This window comes from Rosa chinensis, chromosome 1, assembly GCF_002994745.2.
Source record: "Rosa chinensis cultivar Old Blush chromosome 1, RchiOBHm-V2, whole genome shotgun sequence".
NCBI classification, from domain to species: Eukaryota; Viridiplantae; Streptophyta; class Magnoliopsida; order Rosales; family Rosaceae; genus Rosa; species Rosa chinensis.
Genome location: NC_037088.1, coordinates 15,591,479 through 15,607,308, shown reverse-complemented (window position 1 = coordinate 15,607,308; position 15,830 = coordinate 15,591,479). Strand labels below are relative to the sequence as shown.

The window sequence follows — 15,830 nt, the reverse complement described above, 5'->3', positions numbered from 1 at the left end:
TTGCTTCGAAAAACCGGTGCCCTGCTTTGCTTTAGGATGACCTGGGGGATACCCAATTAATTGATAACAAGTCTATACCCAATGACCCTGATCTCCACAATAGGTACAATGCGGTCTCCCCCTGCCGGATCCTTGAAGCCGTTCGGTGTCAACACGGCGTCCTTCCTGGGACCCAAAACTACGATCTGGACGTTGGTTTTGGCGATCACTCCTCTCAAAACGTCCCCCTCTTCCTGAATTGTAATTGGATCTTCCTGGATTGCGCACAGCCATCGCGGCGCTAGAGGATTCTGCAGTGGGATGAGAAGCACAAAGAGAACGTTGCTTCTCATCTTGAGCGACCGCTGCATATGCTTTACGGACTGTTGGCAAAGGAACCATCAAAAGGATTTGTCCGCGTACTGAACTGTAAGTATCATTTAGCCCCATCAGAAATTGCATGAGTCTTTGTTGTTCTGCCTGTGGTCCACGAGATATCTCAGAATAGGTAGCTAGTTCATCCCATAGGCTTTTCAATTTTGTATAATAGGCTGAGATTGACAGCTGTTCTTGTCGGAGACAGGCGATCTCTCGCTGAATTTCAAAGATTCGTGGGGCGTTACCTTGAGAGAACCGTTCACGAAGGTCTTCCCATACTTCGTGTGCGGTAGGATAGTAGATGACACTGTCACTGATTTTTGGATCTACTGTGTTAATGATCCATGAGTGGACCATATCATTGCAGCGTGACCAAGCAGCATAGCCTTCTGGATCGGTCTCTTCTGAAGGGGCCGTTATTGTACCATTCACAAAACCCAGCTTGTTCTTGGAATTCAGAGCTAAAGTCATAGCCCTCTTCCATCCTGCATAATTGTCTCCATTCAGAGGTTTAGAGACTAGGACTAGCCCTGGATGATCTGAATGATGGGTGTAATAAGGATTAGAAAGTTCTGATTTTGACATTTCGGATATAGGAGGATTAGAGGAATCGGCATGTGACTTGCCGTGGTCTTTTGAAGGTGGAGGATCATCTTTAACCATGTTGGTTGTATTGATGAGAGGCTAGAGAGCAAGCTGCACGAGAAGATAGAGTGCAGCAGGGAAGAAGAAGAGTCAGGATCTAGTCCTGCTCTGATACCATGAAAGAAGGAGAAAACAATTGACTGAAGAGATGATTTCATTAACTCAGAATCGTGTCCTTTATACAAGTGTGATTACAAAATATCCCTACAAGTCTGGAATCTATTAACTACCTAAAATACATACAAGGAAGGTTACAGCTATTGTACAAATCGTATGATAGAGCAATCTGCAATAATAGGACAGATTATGACAGATCTGCAATATTATGGCAGATCACTTTCCTTACAGTACTTCAAGTCAATGTGTTTGGAGTTTGTGGATCTCTTATTGTTCTTTGTGAAATACACAACAGCTATATTATCACAAAAAAATTCTCAAAGGCCTAGCAACAATGGAATCCACTACTTTGGTCTACAATAGAAAATTTTTCAACCACAGACCTTGACACACACCTTCATAAATGGCAATGAATTCAGCTTGCATAGTTGATGTGGCTATGAGTGTCTATTTCACAAGCTCCACCATAAAGGACAAAAATGTATCCAGAAGTAGACTTCTTAGAGGATGGAAAATTTCCAGCAAAGTCTGAGTCAATGTAACTTGTCATTTCTAAATCTTCAACCTTCCTGTAAATAAGCGTGTGATGCTTAGTTTTCTGCAAATGTATAAGAACTTTCTTCCCAGCTATCCAATGAGCATTCTCATGGTTGGACTAAAATCTTGCAAGCATGCCAACTACAAAAGCAAGGTCTGACCTAGTGCACACTTGTGCATACTTCAGGTTGCCAACAAGTCTAGAGTAAGGCTTGTCTTCATCTCTTATCTTTCAAACTCACTTAATTGACATTGCAATTTACTTAGCTTGTCATGTTGGCCATTGGAACATCACCTCCTGAACAATTTTGCATTTCAAACCTCTTCAATACTTTGGAAATATTAAGATAAACGAAGCAAGCATCTCTTTTTATCTCAATTCCCAGAACATATGAAGCTTCACTAAGATCTTTCATGTCAAAATTTCTTGACATAAATTTTTTTTATTTTACCCTCACCCCTTTGTTATTTAGAGAGAGAGAAAATGGAAGAGAGAGAAACCATAGGAGACTTCGCCGGAGCCCAGTCATAGGTCGCCGGAGTCTGGTCACAGGCAGCCAGAATCCGATCACCGGCTATCGCCCACCGGAATTTGCTGAAAATCTCACCGAAAATGTTTTTTTGCCCCCAATAGATATCTATTGCTCCCTAATAGAGGGGTAATAGAGGTCTATTGCCCCCCAATAGACATCTATTGCCCCCTAATAAACGTCTATTGCACCTTAATAGACAACTATCAGCCATGTATTGCCCCCTAATAGACGACTATCAGCCATGTATTGCCCCCTAATAGGACTTTCAGTCGCCAGAATTGGAACTAATCTCCCTAAATTTAAACAAATAAAACTTTAATTACAGAAAAAAAAAGAAAAAAAAAAGAGATTACATCAATTCAAAACGTCTGTTGCCCCCCAATAGCAGTCTATTGCCCTCAAATAGTATTTTCGGTAGCCGGAATGGGAACTAATTTTCCTAAAATTAGACAAAAAAAACTTTGATTAAAAAAAAAACGAAGAGATTATATCAATTTAAAAACGTCTATTGGCACTTCTTTATAAGATATTGGAGAAGGCGCAGCGCTCTGGCATAGATGTCCCTACCATTATTTGGTAGGGTGACGTGGGCATTGTCCCGGTATGCGCACTCAGTGTCCCTTGTTTGGCCTAGCGAGGCGGTGAGCTATTTACTTGATTAAATGGACGCAACCTCCTAGTGGCAGGATGAAATGGAGTGTTGCCGGATTTTTTTCCGTGCAGGAACATAGTGGGAAAGCTGTGTTATTTGTAATGATGCTTCTTCATGATAGAGTTATCTTTCTGGTATGTCACCGCTATGTCAAAGCAAATAGAGTAGCCATTAGTGCACTCTTTGCTAATTGGTGCTTGTTAGAATACATAGACTTTGTAGGGACTTCTGGTATTATTTCAAGATGTTTCCTCTATGCTTCTTGTAATCTGGGGTTCAGGCTCTACGCCCCCCCCCCCCTTGTATTCTGCTATTTCATTAATCAAGGCTTGAGAGCAGCCGCACCAGCCCCCTTTCAAAAAAAAGGTCTATTGCCCTCCAATAGAAGTCTATTGGCCCCTAATATACATTTAAAACTTTTTTTTCCTTTCCTTCTATCCCGTTACTTAACAAAAAAAAATCTAATTTGGGCACCCATGTCCTCTTCTCCCATCTTTCCGGCTGCAGACCCGAGACCGGAAATAGTCTTCCGGCGAGGTAGGGTTATGGATGATGTTGCTGACGTCCTCCGGGAGCTCGAGCCCAAAGCCTTCTCGAAACCCGATTTGATTGTGCTACCTTGTCCTCCTCCTTGACTACACCATCTCTGCCAGTTGGAAGCTCTGGCGATTGGATCATGCTGGGGACAGCTTCATGTGCTTCGTGCGCTACTCGGAAACACCAAAACAGCTTTAGGATGACAGAGGCAAATCTGTGCATGCGATGAGCAACGGAGACAATGACGAGTTCCGGTTTCCCGTTCTTGCAAGTCGCTTTAGGTGGACTCCGCTTCCTGCTGCCGCCGGTCTGCAGAGAGAGAGAGAACTGTCAATGGTCTGCACAGAGAGAGGGAGGAGAGAGAGAGAGGGAGAAGGATGATGAGTGGTAGATGGTAGTTTTTTAATTGGGTTGAGGGTAATATCATCATTTTATTTTAAAACGGGTTGGTGGGAATAAAAATCTCTTGTTGGGGTAAGTGGGATGATTTTTACCTATTTTGGTGCTTTGGGTCAAGGACCCAAAATATAAATGTGGAAATGATTGCAATATTAAGTGCGGCAATCATTACTACAGTAAGTGTGGTAATCATTGTAGTATTTAGTACGACAATGATTACAGTCATAAGTGGCGATAATTATAGGAATAAATACAATATTTATTGTGATTTGCCGCCTAAGTCACTGACACCTTGCCATGCAAGTTTACTTGCAGCCCTAGCCGTAATGCACCTATAAATAGGGGGTAAAACAATCGGGTATGACATCGAATTCTAATTGAATCTACTACACTCAACTCAAAAATATACTGAATTAGGCATCAGAGAGCCTTTTGCAAGTACGCCTCCTTCTCGAATCAGCTACTAAAAGAAGTCTCCGCTCCATCATCGTCCAAGTATGAAGCGAAGGGAAGCCATAAAGGGAAGCCTTCGCTCCATTATCATCAATGGAGAGAGGTCTCCACTGTCATCGGCCAAGTACAAAGCGAATGGAAGCCTTCACTCAGTGATCATCAACGGAGGGAGGTCTCCACTCCGTCAACATCCAAGTACGATGTGACGGGAAGCCTTCGCTTTGTTTTCATCAACGGAGGGAAGTCTCAACAGCAATTCCCAAGCCAAACCTTAAATTGAGAAAGCAATTCTCCTAGAAGTAAAGCCAGCAACTTTGGCCATAATGAAACACCACTCTTTCGTTTTGATTACAAAATGATTACCATAAACACAATTCCACAAAAACTGTAAAACCACACTCATCCTCTGTAACTTGCTAACATTTATCCAATTAAATAGAGATGGGCAACAACGGCAAACAATCACAAGGTATCCAAATTCCAATACCAATTGCACATAACAAAGAAACACAAAACCATCCAAAAAAACAAGGAAAGTTGAGAGAAAAGCAAGATCATACCTTAAACTCCTTTTCTTCAAATCGAACTACAACTCTCCAATTCTCTTCAAATCGAACTTATTTCTTGCTCCAATTCTGCAAATAGCCTCCTTTAGAACCAAATTCTTGAAAAAACTTATGGGATCTTCATGATTTTATCAACTTTTCGAGTAAGGGATTGAGATTGGTTGCTCTTGAGAGTGAGAGTCGGGGAGGAAGTTGTTTGAGTGATTTGGGGCTTGGCTCGGGTATAATACACGACCTAAATAAATCAAAACCCTCTCAATACCAAAACGACGTCGTTTTGGTTTGTTAAAAAAAAAAAAAAATCCCAGGCGTATGCTCAAGACGCCTTAAGGTGCGATTTCGCCGCCTTCAAAGCCTCCATCTCCGCCTCCTGCGCCTCTGCGCCTCATCTGCAAAACAAAGGCAATTTTCTTCACGCCTCATGCCTTTTAAGCTTGAAGGCGCGCCTGACACGTGCTTTTTAAAACTTTGAATTAATCTACACAGACCCTTACAGATGTGCAACGAGGAAGTCATTTACCATGGATGAAACAGCTATGTTTATATCCATGATACACTATCTTTCCAAACTTGAAGATCATGATTCCCAATGAAAGTTGGTTTGACCTCCAAACATGGGATAATGTATTCCATCTGCAATTACATATTCACCATCTCATGTCTCAAACTTCTATCTGCAAACATTGGAAATGGTGTCAACGTAGCTTGTCTGATTGGTTAACCGGTTGTTCAAAATCTTACATAAGAATAGTGAATTTGGATAGTCTTCTAAAGGTGGCTGTTCTGTTTTTGACAAATATATGATACATGATTGACTACAACTTCACAACTTGTCAGGTTCAAATTTTCTGTTGTGAGATTGAATTGTCTTTTGTCAATACACAGTTTACAATGATCAGTTAAGATAACCAAATAGTTAGAACCGCGATTCCATTGTGTAAATGCATTTCTTTAGAGTCTTTCAGAAGTCTTAGCAGGAATACATAGACCTTTATCTTCATTTGTTTTCTCACATATCCCCCATCTAATGGTGAAAAGAACGCTTCTTATTCAATGTGGATATGAACATGTCTTAGCTGAAGAAGATACACCGAGATGCAAAGGTGAAGAAATTAAAACAGCTGAATTCACTGTCTATTAGATAACTTCTCATTTCAAATTTTCATTAGATATTCAAATTTCGTTTTCGTTTTCGTTTTCCGTTTCTACTTCTTATATATTTTGTCCGAGAGTAAAATCTTGAGCGAATAATGTTAAAAGTTACCAATTTAAAACTGGTTTAGCAGCATTAGAAATATGGGACCTGACAATGGAACAGACAGTAGATGGTATACATGCTTCATGACTATGAAACATCAACTGATAAATTATTAAAATCCTGGCTAGGAATGAAACGGCTGGGCCTCTAAAAATGACTCCAGGATTCAAGACTAATCAATTGAACAAAATTAGACAGGTGGTGCTAGGTACCTGATTTGTAGTCCTGATTTAAGCTTACTTCCATTACCCTTGGATAATCCCATCTTTACAGTTGCACAACTAATCATAGCATAATGTCCTGATAGGACTGGAAAAAGGTTCAGAAGAGAAACAAAATAAAGGAAATAAAAATGAGAAAACGGAGTTGATATGGTGAGAGATTACCTTTCTAGCTTCAAGGAATTCAGAAACAAAATATCCAAAGCCACCTCAGCACTAAAACCACAACATGAACTCGTTTGAGCTATTGATTATGGACCTCAACATATCTAAGGATGGAGGACTAATTAGAAATCTTTGTAGCAAAAAAAAAGTTTCAGAAAATTATTGCAGTAACCAAATGAACATAATTAAACAACAGCTGCTAACTGCTATATGGTTTGAACTTTGTTGATGCACAGAAGGGACTGATGATGCAACCAAAAAAGCTAAAGCTTCCAGAGTTTAGCTCCAAATTTACTAGAAAATCTGTGGGAATAGGTCAAAAACTAGAAGGTGTTATGGTGCCGTATTATCCTCCACCGGCTGATTCTGGTGCTACTCCACACCACTAAGAAGAAAAGAGGATGACCATTGGGTAGCAAGAACAAGAATCCTCTTGAGGACAAAAAGGATCAAAGAAGTTATTGGTCTATTGCGCTTGACCTATCCTGCCAATACTCCTCGCCTTCGAAACACGGGCATTCGGGCAAGGACAAGAATTTAGTTTGTTAATTTTGCTACGTTTAAGCTTGCTTGCTATGATGTTTGTTTATATTTAGTTACAAAGTCTCCTGGAGCTACACTACGGGGCATTGACGAATGGAGACTCATTCAAATTTAATTTTGTGTAGACATGCTCTCTGACTTTAATTTTGTCAGTCCTAAACTACTTGACCACTAATTAAGGATGCAAGTACAAGAATCTTATTATATGTGCCATTTTGGCTATGAGATTTATAAAATATATTTTCTGTTGTCTAAAAAGAGTCCCATCATTTTGTTTATTTTAAAAATTCATAAACATGTGTAAGTTCGAAAATGACCCATCTATGAGGTGTATAATATATTACAATAACCTACTAGGCTACAAATAATAAAAATAAAAAATAAAGATGCATGTCTACCCAAGAAAGGTTCGACTTCTTCAGATGTATTCATGTAAAACATCATTTAAGAAGTTACCTACAAACTGATATGCAAAACAATGCAAAACTCAACAATGCAGTCTAGTCTATGAAGATACACATATTATCAAACGACGACAAGTTCCACTTAAATTGGCATAACCTGCATTCCCGAACTTGAATCCTTTTTTATCGAGTGTTTTTTTTTTTTTTTTGGTCTGACCTCTTTCATTATGTTGGCCATATTTTCCCATGAAACCGCAAGATGGGAGAAGTTTCATTAAGAGTAAGCCAGCGTACAAATGATTAGAACAGGAGCACTAAAAGGCAACAAAACGTAAATCTAGTCCTCCACTTCAGGTGAAAGAAAGGAAAAAAGCAAAAAGTACTGACTGAAATTGTAGCTTGAAACAATACAAGAGAAGAAAAGACGTACTTCAAAAGCTCTACAAGGTAACAGTCTAACAGACTTGATTTTCTACAAAATAAGATAACAATATTTAATCACCCCCTATTAACTAATTCGTTTTCTTGAATTAAAGTATGGCATATAAAGACTTTCGCTGAATGCCAAAGACTGATAAACTAGTCCAAGTCCATTGCGTAAACAAAAGCAAAAGGGAGAGGATCCTCTCCTGAGCACTTATTTTACCTGAGCTTCCTGACCTTTTAATCAGATGAAGACACGTGGATGTGTCAAATCTAATGGCCCAGGATTTCTCTTTTTCTTCACAATGACTTTGTTTCTTACCTCTGTCTCCTGATCTTTTTCCTTCGTTCTTCTTCTCTTCTTTTCTTCTTTTCATCTTTTCAAATCTAATAGTCTATATTTCTTGAATTCAGTTTTCAGGTAAAAAAAAAAAAAAAAAAAAAAAAGAACCTTGACTAATCTCCAGACTGTTCTTCTCTTCCTTCACTGCTTGCCGATCATGAAAGCACTCTCACTTTTATCCCAATCAAAATAGGTTGGTTTCTTCTGGGTCTGAATTTCGGGGATCGAATTTCTTTCATTGGAAGCAGAATATGGTAAAGGTTCTTCCTTTTTGGTCCCATCACAACTCGCTGAACCTTATTCACATTTCATGGTGGTTTTCAAACTCATAATTCTATCTCTACATTTAGATGCCAAAAAAGCCTAACAATCACTCAAATACAAAGTAGAAACGCAAAAGAATTTGGTTTATTTAGTCATTCAAGTTGAGGACAGAGAGGAACTGAGTATTGATTGTTTCTTTTTGGAGCTCAAGATGTGGTCTTTAACAAAAAGAAGCAAGCTTTGGGAGAAATTTTTTTTGCCCAGGCATTGCATTCGTTCTTATGAAACTATCTTTCATTGTTAGTTTCCTATCAACAAAAGAATAGATCTAATTAAGTAATCAAGTATAACGCAATGAAATATTAAAGAGAAGGAACACATATTAAACTCATCAATTCAATTCCAACCACAAATTCAAGCCATCAATTAAGTCCCAACCCCAAATTCAACTCATCAATTGAATCCCAGTCTCAAATTGAACACAAAACATTGTTGAATCTTAAATTCACGAGAAAGAAGAGGGAGAAGAACTGTTCAGAGCAGCAGAGACAGGATGCGTGGCAATTTGGTTAAGTGCATAAGAGATTGATAAAAGAGAGAGATGATAAAGCTTAGATGTGGCAAAATAGAGATTGAAAGGAGAGAAATGTTTTGTAATAAGAAGATCTTAATTTGATAAGGAGGGAAGAAGTAGTGAAGAACAGAAGGAAAAGAAGAAAAGGAAGAGAGGAAGAACGAAGGAAAAGAAGATAAGGAGAGAGAGGTAAGAAAGAAACAAAGTCATTGTGAAGAAAAAGAGAAATCCTGGGCCATTAGATTTGACACATCCACGTGTCTTCATCTGATTAAAAGGTCAGGAAGCTCAGGTTAAATAAGTGCTCAGGAGAGGATCCTCTCCCAAAGCAAAAAGAAAAAAGTGCCAGGGTATAGTTGATTGATGTTAACATGTAGAGCCAAAACTCAGCTTCTACTGATCAAGATTCAAGAGAAAGACAACCATACATATAATATCCCTCTCTACAACTCTCCTGCCTGAAGAACCCAACCAGCAATTACGTCAATACACACCTTTTAAACGGTAGTCATTGCCCAATATGAACCAATTCTCGCTCCTCTTTACCCTTCCAGCTTGTTTCTACTCTTCGTCACCCTGCTGGTGACCGGAGAGTCCGCACCTATCTACTCTCCAACCGATGATATCAACCTTGACTGTGGCTCTCCCGAAGACACGGTAAGTGATTATGATTTTCAAACTTGGACGGGAGATATCAACTCAAAGTTTTTCCCCCAAAGAAGTTGGTGGCACATCCCAAGTCGCAAAAGCACCACTGTCGTCCTCCAGGGGAAGCCAAGTACCGTACACCACATCTTACGGTGACTCTGAGACGCTACTCAGAGAATTCTGCCTCAACTTTGAGGCAGAAGAGCAGAGTCTGAACATCACATGCATTCACTCCCAGCAAGGATGGATACGCGTTTATCAACGGGATCGAAATCATGTCCATGCCAACCAATCTTTACCACTCGGCAGCCGAAGGCGATGGGGCCAGGCTAGTTATCTCGGCAGTAGCGATAGCAGATATTATGTTGAAAACAACACCGCTCTGGAGATGATCTACCGAATCAACGTTGGTGGCAGCCCAGTATCTCCAAACGAAGACACCGGCACGTACCGCACCTGGAATCCAACAGACAAGTTCTACTTGAATGATCAAAGTAAAACTTTGAGCTCTGTATCACGAAGCAATATTACTCATCTTAATTTTGCAAGAATCCCTAACTACACAGCGCCCGAAGAGGTGAACCAAACGGGCCGGACAATGGGAGGAAACAACACCATCAACAACAGCTACAATCTCACCTGGGGATTTCGTATAGATCCCAACTTTTCTTACTTGGTGAGGCTCCATTTCTGTGAGATTGAATCGAATGTTACCAAGGCTGGAGATAGAATGTTTCAGATTTTCATAGCCAATTTAATTGCTGAACCGTATGCTGACATAATAAAAAAAAAAATAACAAATTACATATAAGTTATTGACAAAAGATGACTTAACAAATACATCATCTAAATATTGAATTAAACATATAAGGACTAAATCTTACAAATAAGGACAATGTGCTCTCTATTTGCCATATGTCATGAGTTAATTTACTTTTTTACCCTTTACTTCTTTTGACTTTTAGTCTCTTTATAAATATTAAATCTTTATTTCAAAAAAAAATAAATATTAAATCTTACAAATAAGGACAATCTGCTCTCCACTTGCCACATGTCATAAGTTAATTTACTTTTTTACCCTTAACTGATTCTTTTAACTTCTAATCCCCTTATGTTGTTTTTTTTTGTTTTTTTTTTTTTTGAGAATAATCTCTTTATGTTACTTTTTTATTTTAAATAATCCATTTATGTTACTTTTTTTTTCTCTAAGAATAATTCGTTTATGTTACTTCACAAAACCTTACTCTCTGACTACTCTCATCTCATCGTCTAATCCTGCTACTGCACTCGTTCAATCCTGCTACTGCACTCATACTCGTCCAGTTCTGCTACTGCACTCGTAATCGCTTAATCCTGCTACTGCACTCGTCATTGCCTAATCTTGCTACTGCACTCATACTCATCCAGTTCTGCTACTGCACTCGTAATCACTTAATCTTGCTACTGCACTCGTCATTGCCTAATCCTGCTACTGCACTCGTCGAATCCCGCTACTGCACTCGTCGAATCCCGCTACTGCACTCGCTGCACTCATATTCGTCTAGTTCTGCTACTGCACTTGTACTCGTGTTCTGCTACTGCACTAGTCATCGCCTAATCCTGCTACTGCACTCGTCTAGTTCTGCTACTGCACTTGTACTCGTGTTCTGCTACTGCACTGGTCATCGCCTAATTATGCTACTGCACTCATCAAATCCTTCTACTGCACTCATACTTGTCCAGTTCTACTACTGCCCTCGTACTTGCGTTCTGCTACTGCACTCGTCTAAAATACATAAAGCCATTTGCTGAGACATAAAATTCTTAGAGGATTTCTTCTTCTCCTACAAAGATGCGTTCGTCATAGACATGCTTCTCTTAGAAGAACTGCCTTGACTAGCCATCGCCGCCATTAATCACACAACTCTTTCTGCTTTTGTCTCTCTACTCTTGTGTTGGAAACTTTTTCCTACGTGCCGAAGCTTTTCTTCTCGCTAGTTTTGTTCTTGTGCCATCACCCTTTTGCACCTACACACAGTAGCCAATTTGAACCATAAACAATGGATATCATATCATTAACATAAACCATAAACTATAAAGTAGCGGACCAATTAAATTTGAACAGTAGCAGATCATATCATTGACAGTTTTATTATTGCTACAACTTGAAACATTGATTAAAAAAAATTAACGTTATCAAAAGCAGTAATGGATACCAAGATAACAAATTGATCAAACCCATTCCATGAAACTTAAAACATAAACTTGGAGATTTATGGCAAGGAACAACGTAGCTGCTACTGCTTGAAATTTCCAGAATCCAAATTGATATCTAGTTACAACATGTAGTGTACACTACTAAGTGTCTCGTTTGTTTAATTTTATCCTCCAGGCTTGATAAAGGACTCAGTGATTTTATATGGTGGATTTGTACGCCACATACAAGTGATACAACAATAAGAGTCGCCATGAAAGCCTAAGTCTTTTGGTAATTACGACATGGCTAGATATCAAGAGTAAGTAACATAGCTTGATGATGTCTGCACAATCAATTTCCCAGTCACAAAGAAGTTCATACATCTGCCAACCAGTTAACCAACACCGTTTCTTGTCCAGAGAAGCTAAAAGAAGAGCACATTAGGCTACTAAACACTCATTATGCAACTTCTGCCCAAGTAACACGCTTGAACTAGAAACATGTAGAGTAGAGAACACAATGTTAAGAACATGGCAGGTCCAGAATAAACTGAATGCACTCCTAACTTGACATTAAAGTGACAGCAGAAGCCCTGAACTAGCAATTTGGCTTCTTCGTAATGCAAAAACATTCTCAAAATAACTTATCAATTACTCAAAACGAAATTCACAGTATGCATATAACCTTGCATGGACAGCTAGACAAACAGTGGAATGATGCATATCTATAATGAAATTCACCAAACCTGATCAAAAAAATCAAATTACCTACCATCCTCAAAGCAAAACCATTCAAGCATATTCTAAAGAACTGACAGAAATTAGACAAAAGAACTATAGAAGCCCAAATATGGCTTCTTCAAAACAACATATAAACATTAGTCAGAGACTCAAAATTAAACCCCTACTGAAATGAGAACTGAAGTGGCAACCAAGATCATAATCTAGGAATTTGGCTTCCAACAATATAAAATGCCATCCCCTCCTCACTTCGACATTACTGAATCCAATCAAATGTCTGCTGAAAATATATAGACATGAAAGAATGGGGAGCCAAATATCTAGAAACTAGTCTGATGATTAAAACCAATTTTCCCAAAGGTTACACAACAATGAGAAGAGCTCTAATAAGAATCACTATGTTTTGTTCTGTGTGATTTTCTTTTTCCTTCATTGCTAAGTAGCAAGAAAGCGACACTAGCACCCATAAATCAACAAAAGTACAAGAATTGAAATGCAGTAAAATCACCACACAAACAATCACACAAGCATTTTCGCAAACACTTGGTGTGCATAGCCCAATAAGTAACCTACTCCAACCTCCTCTCACTCTTTTCCGATCCTAATTTGAAGAACATAAACCAAGGCAGCAAATTGGAGTAAAAGCTTACCTTATCGACCTCCACCGAAGCCAAATTAGAGCTGAGCAAGGATTTAATCGTAGCTGCTACTGCTTTGGCCCCGTTCTTGGGGTTTCTGCAACTGCTTTGGCCTAGTTCTTGGGATTTCTGCTACTGCTTTGGCCTCGTTATTGGGGTTTTTGCTACTGCTTTCGCCCCGTCGTTGGGGTTTCTGCTACTGCGTTTCTGTTTTGCCGTCTTCAGTTTTTAGGTATTTGATATATGGTCAGTGGCAATGCCGTAAATTATGATAAAACTCGAATATTTTAGTCATTTTTCATTATAATTGGGAATCAGGCTTATATCATTTGATTTTTGGGCCTGGGCTCATGTCCTTATTTGTATAAATCTTTTCAAAAGTGGGTTTTCTGTGTTTACATATTAGGTCATGTGCTACTATGTAATTTTCTATTTGAAGATACTTTTCTTGTTCGCTCCCCACGTGCAACAGAGAGAAAAACTTCGACATCAGATCGGACCAGTGGTCTGTTTAAATCGACGAGGCTTTGGTGGTCTGTTAGTGGTGGAGTGGCGGATCTGGATCTAGATCTGGATCTGTTGTGTCATTCTCCGACGATGATAGTGGTTTGGATCTTCTCAGTTTTTTATAGGTATGGATCTGCTCGGTCCCTTGTTGGCAGTGGGGCGGTGAAGATGTTATGGGTGTTGGAGCCATCGAATGCGTTCTGTGATTGAAACAGAAGCTTGGTAGGGGGAGTGGGCCTGGGCATGGGCCTAGAGCAGGGATCTATTACTATCTCTCTTAATCGCTCTCCCACGGTTTTCAGAATACGCTTGCGGTATCCATCTTGTTTCTCTCCTCTCATCTTTATAGCTTGCATGCTGCAGATTTTGAATGTTTATGTGTGATGGAATTATGTGGGGGTTTTACAGAATTTGGGTTTTTGATTGCATTGGAAGGTATGTATGGTCTACGAAAGACAACCCTGAGATGGTGGTACAGGAGAATGGCCTTCCAGCAGTAAATATCTTTGGCCACTCTAGCAAATCATTGTGGTGAGAACTGGAAGCCATTCTTGTTTGTATTTTATTTTGTGTTTGGCATTTGTTTGAATAAGCATCATGTGCAGTATTGGAATGTTTTTAGGGAATATATGTCTGAGACTTGAAATGTTTTAACATGGTATTTGGATGTCTTGTTATGATTTTTTGTTGGCTTGATAATGTGTTCAAATAATTGTCAGTATATTTCTTTTATGACACTGAAATTAATTTGTTTCTGATGTGTCTCAGCCATTGTGGGTTTTGAAAACAATCAAGGAGATGTATCTGCAACCGCATCTGCATAGGCCTGCAGCTTTGGTCAGGTTACATCGTATGATGCGTGAAGATTTGCCAAATGGTATTGTGGATGAGGTATTTTTCTACACATTATTTTGTAAATGTCATGTTTGGATTTTTTATAGAATTTAATGCATAGTGCAAAATTTAAGTCTTCTTTTCTTGAACTTCAGGTACTGTGAGCACGTTGCCATTTGCTTTGAAAGAGTTTGCCCATATCAAAGAAGGGTTGCGGTTGTGGTGAAGAAATTTTTCTATTTCTGGATGTATTGGAAATTTTTAGTTGGTGAATTTGTTGTATGATGCATTTTTGAATATAGTATATGGTACATGAAATGTAGAGGTGCCAAATACTAGTATTTGCTAGTATTTGGCACCTATTTTTTTAATCCAATTTAATGAATTTGCCACTGATATTAGTGGAATTCCGAAGCCACTGATATTTGGATCAGTTGCTTTGGCACTGATTGAGATGCAATTTTGCTTTGGTTAAAGGTACGACACTGTTAAAATATTGGTGTGTAATGCCCCAACAGCACCTGTTATAGAGGGGACTGATTCTTCATTAGTGGCTGTATAGTGGGAAATGAGATTAACCACTCTTAAGTGTGTATTGGGACAAAGGAGACTAATTCATATTGGTGTGGAATGGGGAAATTTCTAGTAGTGAGCACATTGCTTTCACCACCAACAAAGGATTCTATTGCTACCAGGTACCTTTTGGCCTCAAGAATGATGGTGCCACTTATCAGAGATTGGTGAACTCAATGTTTGCAGACGTCATTCGTACAATCATGGAGATTTACGTCGATGACATGCTAGTCAAAAGCCTCACCGCAGAGGATCACGTAACCAACCTAGCTATTGTATTCACCATCATCCTGTGGAACGGGATGCGGCTCAACCCGTAGAAGTGCATCTTTGGGGTTGAAGTTGGGAAGTTCCTTGGATACGTGATTAGTCAGCGAGGCGTTGGGAAGTTCCTTGGATACGTGATTAGTCAGCGAGGCATCGAGGCCAACCCAGAGAAGGTACAGGCCATCCTAGATATGACTTCACCGATCTTGGTAATGAGGTTCAATCCTTAACGGGAAGAATCGTGGCTCTTTCACAATTTGTTGCAAGGCGTGCCATTATTTAAATTACTAAAGACATAGCATGTGGAGTTCATCAACTGAGCACGAGGTAGCATTCTTGGGAATCAAAGCATACCTTGCTGAGGTACCGCTACTTTCCAAGCCGGTCCCTGGGGAAATGTTGTTAATTTACGATGGGTTAGGGTGTGAAAGCTTTTTGAGTTTTCATCAGTTGTGA

At 39.3% G+C, this 15,830-nt stretch overlaps 2 long non-coding RNA genes across 4 annotated transcripts; one reads left to right on the top strand and one right to left on the bottom strand.

The window, feature by feature from the left end:
• Positions 1-3,243: 3,243 nt before the first annotated feature.
• On the bottom strand, positions 3,244-7,006 carry LOC121051381. 3 transcript variants are annotated; one of them, XR_005805544.1, is made up of 5 exons: positions 6,441-7,006; positions 6,267-6,354; positions 5,285-5,470; positions 4,791-5,185; positions 3,244-3,687 (listed from the first exon to the last, which is right to left on the bottom strand). It is a non-coding gene; the product is annotated as an uncharacterized LOC121051381 (long non-coding RNA). The 3 variants fall into 3 exon arrangements; XR_005805541.1 differs by having other exon boundaries at positions 6,267-7,006; XR_005805542.1 differs by having other exon boundaries at positions 5,291-5,470; positions 6,267-7,006.
• A 6,708-nt stretch (positions 7,007-13,714) lies between these two features.
• LOC112195971 lies at positions 13,715-14,983 on the top strand. Its single transcript, XR_002934869.2, has 4 exons — positions 13,715-14,014; positions 14,136-14,231; positions 14,469-14,591; positions 14,690-14,983. It is a non-coding gene; the product is annotated as an uncharacterized LOC112195971 (long non-coding RNA).
• The last annotated feature ends 847 nt before the right edge of the window (positions 14,984-15,830 follow it).